Source organism: Neopelma chrysocephalum, unplaced genomic scaffold (assembly GCF_003984885.1).
Source record: "Neopelma chrysocephalum unplaced genomic scaffold, ASM398488v2 Primary Assembly neopelma1_347, whole genome shotgun sequence".
Taxonomy (NCBI): Eukaryota; Metazoa; Chordata; class Aves; order Passeriformes; family Pipridae; genus Neopelma; species Neopelma chrysocephalum.
In genome coordinates, this window is record NW_020898011.1 from 2,720,938 (window position 1) to 2,727,767 (window position 6,830).

General features: G+C 45.3%; 1 long non-coding RNA gene across 2 annotated transcripts; it reads right to left on the reverse strand.

Moving 5' to 3' along the window:
* Nucleotides 1–341: 341 nt before the first annotated feature.
* Nucleotides 342–4,615, reverse strand: LOC113978568. 2 transcript variants are annotated; one of them, XR_003537612.1, is made up of 3 exons: nt 4,487–4,615; nt 2,548–2,655; nt 342–454 (listed from the first exon to the last, which is right to left on the reverse strand). It is a non-coding gene; the product is annotated as an uncharacterized LOC113978568 (long non-coding RNA). The 2 variants fall into 2 exon arrangements; XR_003537613.1 differs by having other exon boundaries at nt 371–563.
* Nucleotides 4,616–6,830: the final 2,215 nt, after the last annotated feature.

The window sequence follows — 6,830 nt, forward strand, 5'->3', positions numbered from 1 at the left end:
CTCCTTATCTCCTGGTCGTTCATTCTGTATCTCTAAGTGCTTCCTGTATCATTCCCATCAATCTCAGGCTGCTTTCCTAAGAGAAGCCCTCTGACACACTGCTCCAAATGGAATTATTATTACTATTATTGCTGTTATTATGGTTATACAAAAACCCCAAGCCCAAATATTTCCCAAAGTGAGAATTCATTTAGTGGGAATTCTTTAAAACATATTTATTTCATTTAATTTTCCAAATCCAAAGGTAAGGAGAATTTTGTATGCAGCACATGCAGCATTCATGGCTCGGGGCTGTGCCTGTGGGCAGCTGGAGCCTCCACACTGCTTCCAGGAGAACACTGCTCCACACAGCCCAACAGAAAACTGATATTTTTACTGGCATTTCTGCTGCAGCAGAATTTGGAAAGAGGGCATGGAGGAGCTTTATGGTATGGTCTTCTTGTTCTTGTTGTCACTGGTGCAAAAAAACAGATAAATTTTAAAACTGCAGCCTCTGTTCTCTGCATAATGATGGGGGAAATGGTCCTCTGGTCTGCTTCCTTAGTTGAAATGTCACTCCACACCTGAAAGAAAAAGTAAGAGTAAAATGAAAAAAGAAACATTTTTTTTCCCTTTCTTTCCTAAATGTGTGTAATAAGTATGAAAGGGAAAGGCATATTTTTGCTGGGATAATAAAATTGAAGTAATCACCGAAATTTGTGTTTATTGTTAGATCACATAATATACTACTTCACTCACAGAATGATGGATTTAACTCCTAGAATGAAGTCCAGTGGAGCAAAATTATTGGACTTACTCCTAAATAGGTGATCCTCACAAGTTCTCTATTATTTTATTAAGAAAAAAATTAAGTCTCTGCACAGAAGCAACTGATGCTTCATCAGGGTTTGGGTGTCCTCTCACCTCTCCTGTGGGACTGTGATCTCAGTGATCTGACAGATTTCCAGCTGGAAGTGAATGTTATCTGGGGGTGTTCCCAGTGCCCAAACACACTAACCAGGGATAGGGGCTGGAGAATTCCCCAGAGAAGGCAGGCCATGCCAAGAAAACATCACTTGCAGTAAGTCACTGGAGGGGAGGTGCATTTTGCTCTGAGGTTCTGCTCTCAGCTGTGTTTCTCAGTCTGGATCACAAATAAAGCTGTGACCAGTCTAAAAGTTTAGATTTTTTTTTTTAATAACTGGGCATTGAATTTGTTTTCTCTGTTTGTTTTTCTGCTGACTCATTTGAATGTGTCAGGCAAAGTCGTGTACATTTGTCATAAGCACGTGTTTCTTTCTACGTCTCGAGTTTCATTTTATTCTTTCCATTCCTTTACGTCCATTACCTTGCTTTGTTGCAATTCAGATTGTAAAATCTAAGGGGTAAAAATTTTACTTCTGCAGAAACAGACCCACAGTGGTATGTAAACCACGATGCAGAAGGCACAGTGTGTATTTTCATGGGCTATGGGTGTGTTAATAGGAAAAAGTTCTTTTTCTGCAGATGAACGAAGAGCATGGAAGTCAAGTGGAATTTGAATTTCATAGAATCATTTAGGTTGGAAAAGGCCTTTAAGATCATCAAGTCCAACTGTAAATTTACCACTGCCAAGTCCACCACTAAACCATGTCCCAAGTGCCACTTATAAGCTCACAGAGCTCAGTAACGCTGCGCCCTTTCTCACGTTTGAACTCTGTGGAGGACCAGGAAAATGTCAGGAGGAAAACCACTCACAAAACCTCCAGGATGTGGGTGTTGATGATGATAAACCTAAAGTTCATCAATTTGCTTGGAGCAATGAGGAGCTGGAGTCACCCACCCCCCGGGGAGCTGCCGCAACAGGACCCTGATAGCTCCTGACCCACTGATGTGCTCACTCCAGCCTCTTGGCCCACTTCCCAGGAAGGATAATTGGATTTTGTTTTTTTTTTTTTTTAATTTTTCTCCTTGCCTTTGCACTGCTTGTTAAATGCCACACGTTATTCACTCCACATTTGCTGCCTGGAGCGTTGAGCGATGTTGGTGAGGGCTGGTACCTGTCCCGGCAGTGGAAGTGGTGGGGGGTTGCTGAGGCTGTGCAGGCTCCCTCAAGATGAAAGGCCCTGTCTTAGGAATATCGTGTTTTATTATTTATTTAAAGGATGTTTTCATGACGCTGCAATTTCTAGCCCAGCATGGTGAGACCGTAAAATAATAGTGGGTCTGTTCGGAGGAACGTGTTTTATTTGGCACATTTCTGGAATAGCAGTACAAAGGAAGAAAATAAAGTTGCAATGTTTATGGCAGCTGGGCTCTCTGTCCGTTGGTAACCACTCACCAGAAATAACTGCTTGCTGGTGCCCACACATGATATTTTAAGATCTGAGCTCTTAAAAAGAAGGTCTTCAACATCAGCAATATTTAGTGCTGTACAGCCTTCTGGCCACCACATAATGACTGCAGTGTTTTTTATGAAAATGAAACTCATCACATTCTGGGCTTTGCTTAAAGACCTCACATCAATCACTCAACCCCAAGCTGTGCCTCACACCTTTTCAATTCCCACAGCCTTGGTCTTTCCGTTACCTTAGTCTTAATGTCTCCTTTTTTTTTTTTTGCCTCCTTCCTTGCTGCCTACTCCTTGAGGAAATATCCTCTCTCCAAAACTGCCTGCTGAACAATCCTCTTACTGATCTGGAGGAGAGAGGGAAACCTGGTCAGGTCTATAAGGCAGATGTAATTAGAGCAGAGGTATTGATTGTTACAATAAAACCAAACATAAGCAGTAAAAAGATCAAGCAGCAGGTAAGACTAGTAAAGGAAAAAGTATTTTTGTCCACCACAAAATTAATGGTGGGACTCATTGCCACAGGATATTGTGTGGGACAGAAATAGAAATCACTTTTAAAAATTAACTAAGAAAACGAACGAAGGCTGAATTCATCACTAGTTATGAAATGCAGTGACTCAGATGAAAAAAGCCGCTGAGAAAGCGCCCAGGAAGTTGATAGGAGCTGTGAGGACCAGGCATCCACTGCTGCTCCCGTGGGAAGGGGGATGGATCTGACTCAGCCACTCCCATGTGCTTTTCAATCATGCCACCCGTAAGGAATAAAACAATTACAAACATAATTACAGACTGTATAAATGCAGTTAAATTAAGGAAAGGGTTCACCTTGCTGATGAAATGACCCAGTTCTTTAACTTTTTCATCTCTCTGTTTCCTCCTTTCTGCCTAATAATGTCTTTCTCCTGCTCTGCCATGATGAGTTTTGGTTGGCTGCTCCCCAGGGCTATGCCTGTGGCTTTCTGTCTGTAAGGTTGTCTCATGCAACTAAAATAAGTACAGCAGTTTATTCATTCACTTTTACTTTCCCCCATTCCTTGACAACCCCACATCCTATGGCTCTCCTTGCTCCTCAGTCTCCTCCTCTCTACACAGTGGACAATAAATTCTGCACAAACCCTTTCCATCAAGCAGGAAAATTAGTTGGAGCTTTCCAAAGTGCTTTGCCTCTTGTCACAGACCCTCGTGGTGAAGCTGGGGTTCAACAAGCACCGAGGCCAGTGCTGAGTGTCTGAAAACTCTTCCCACCACTCTATTTCACTTTGAAACCCCCCCACCCACCGGTTGTTTTGAATTATGGTTTTGGCCTGGGATTGCTGCATCACACGACGTGACGTGAGAATATATATTGCAAACAGAACACAAAGCTGCTCTGTGGCCCTGGGTTGCCTGAGCATCACTTTCTATGCTGTGACTGGGCCAGTGTAGGATGCAGTCAGCCATAGAATCATAGAATCATAGAATCAGCTGGGTTGGAAGGGATCTCTGAGATCATCAAGTCCAACCCTTGATCCAACCCCGCTGTGGTTCCCAGCCCATGGCACTGATGCCACATCCAGTCTCTTTTTAAAAATCTCCAGGGACGGAGAATCCACCACTTCCCTGGGCAGCCCATTCCAATGGCTGATCACCCTCTCTGCAAAGAAATTCTTTCCAATATCCAGCCTAAACCTCCCTTGGCACAACTTGAGACCCTGCCCTCTTGTCTTGCTGAGAGTTGCCTGGGAAAAGAGACCAACCCCCAGCTGGCTCCCCCCTCCTGTCAGGGAGTTGCAGAGAGTGAGGAGGTCTCCCCTGAGCCTCCTCTTCTCCAGGCTGAACAGCCCCAGCTCCCTCAGCCTCTCCTCACAGCACTTGTGCTCCAGTCCCTTCATCAGCCTCGTTCCTCTCCTCTGGACCTGCTCCAGGACCTCAATGTCCTTCCTGAGCTGAGGAGCCCAGAACTGGACACAGCACTCCAGGGGTGGCCTCACCAGCGCTGAGTCCAGGGGAAGAATCACTTCCTTGGACCTGTTGGCCACACTGTTCCTGATCCAGGCCAGGATCCATTGGCCTTCTTGGCCACCTGGGCACACTCTGGCTCATGTTCAGCCAAATTTCTTGCACGGAGACGGCGGTTTCCTACCCAGGGTTGCGATACCACGAAGGAAATGAAGGATAAGACACTGCTTCAGCAACCTCATTTGTCTTGTCCCTGCTCATCTGAGATGCTGGTGTACAAACAGGCACTGATGGGCTTTGTTTCAGAGCCCTGCTGAGGATGCTGGGCAGCGGGGCAATGCCCAGTGCTGCCAGTCACCAGATGTCCCGGCGCTGCGGAGAGCGAACAGCGCCCGCAGTAAACAACCAGGGACAATGGGCACTCTAAGGAGGAGGAATGGGTTTGTACCAGGGCTGGTAACTGTACCTGACATAACAAAGGGGCAATTCAGCTCCCTGGGACGGCGGCACGCTGCGGCACAGCGCGGGGAGAATGAGTGAGGAAAGATTAGCAAGGCTTGGCTTGTGCAGGCTGGCACATGATAACATTATTGGTTCTGTCATTTGATGCCGGGTGAAGAATGCAAGAAGAAAGTGCTTTTAGTCAGCTAAGTTAGCATATGACGTTGGTAAGGTTATTTTATGGTATTTTTCTGTCCCCCCGAGTCATTACTCTTCTCCTCTCATCAGGTGATATTCCTGGTTTTCAGGCAACAGCAGGATCACTGGGATTCCTGGCATAGCATCATCAGTGCTGACCCAGCAGGGATTGATAGACTCAGAAATTTTTGGGGTGGCTCACTAGGTGTCTGGGCAGGCTTTGAATGGATCAAAAACTGGGTGTCTAGCCCGGGGCATTCAGAATGGAGGAAAGGTAACTCACACCTGAGGGAAAAATGGTCTGATGAAGTTTTTCCTCTGGGAACTCTGGATAGCTCTGCACAGCACGCACCGAGAAACCCAGCATTGCACACCTGGGCTTGAAGATGTTGGTTTGTACTCTCCGTGACACACTTTGTAAAACAGAAATCTTAATGTAAATAGTAGCAGACAAAGGATTTTTTAAAATGGCCCCTTGCCATGAAGAAAAGGAGCTGGGCAAGCAAACAAGCAAAGGCAGCTGAGAGAATGGTCCCATAACTCACTGCATTTGTTTACTTACTTTGGCATGAGACACAGGTGTGAGTTTGTTCTTTGTTTCCTTCTGCAGGCTGAAGGAAGGCTGCCTGCTCCTTACCATGCAGGTAAAATAACTCCAGTACTCTTTAGCCACCTTTTTTTAATGAAAAGCCTTTTGGGGAAAAAAAAAAAAAGAAGTCCGTGGACCAGCTGAAGTTATATAAATAAAACCTGTAAAGTGTTTCACGTAAGGCTCTAACAATGGTTTTCATTTACTCCGCTCACCTCTCCCTGAAATAACGTAAACTGAATGTTCATGGATTACTCTCCCCAGTTTTGCTTCCTGACGTAGATCTTTGCAGGTTTTCACCTCTCAGGTGCTGCAAACCTCCCCAGCCCCTCCCCAGCACAGACTCTTTAATAGAAGCAAGAAGGAAGTGTGTAGTCTTTCATATTTTAAACGTATTTTTTGGCCACATCAAATTGTAAGGATTTTTTTTTCATACACACTTTTTGATCTCGGACCCTTTTCGTGCGAGTTTAATGATATCTTCACAGAGAGTTTGGGAGAGGGCAAAGTGTAAGAGCAGTGGTGAGGATGGCTGAGGGAAGCCCAGGTAGGAGCTGGTTTTGGGGAAGACTGGCCACATCCAGCCTGGGGAAAGGGGGGTTTAGCTTTCAGAACTTCATGCAGCTGTGGGGAAGCTCCTGGAGCTCCAGGTGGAGGAGGTTTACGTGCAGGATCACAAGGCAGCTGTGTAACCTGAACACCTTTCCAGTGGGCTGGATATCAGGGACAAAAGGAATACTAGGAATGAGTAACCTGGGTGGACTGACAGCATTATCTAATGTGTGGAGACGCAGAGGTTGGAGAGCAGGAAGGGAGAGGAAGAGTGGGAGAAAGAGGAAGAGCAGACAGCTGCTGTGTGGATGGTCGATGTATTTGGCTAATGATGGTAATAAAACAGGATTAGCTGCTAGTCCCGGATTGATGGCCACGGCAATTGCCAGACACTCTGCTTCCCTTCTGTGAGCAAAGGAAGGTGGTGGCATGTGGGAATTACTTTTAAAAGCTCATTAGCTGGGTGTTAAGTCTCATCAGACAGTTAACATTTCAAACAAGTACAACCTGGGTATAATTGCAGCCTCTGTAAATTTGTTTGCCCCATTAATACCTGTCACTATCAATTATTTAATTCCTCCTCAGCTGCTTCAATGCTTGTTTCAAACTGGGCTTTAGATGGATTTGTTTATTTGTTTCTGGCCAGAAGATAGCAGGAGCTTTTGAAACCAGAAGATGTGTTTTCTGCTCCATGAGCTCTGTAATCTGAAGGTAAGAGGTTTAGTGGGGGACTTAAGAAAGACAATGAGGATGGTGTCCTGATAAATCTTTGGTTTGATGCTACGAAATCCACGTGAAATT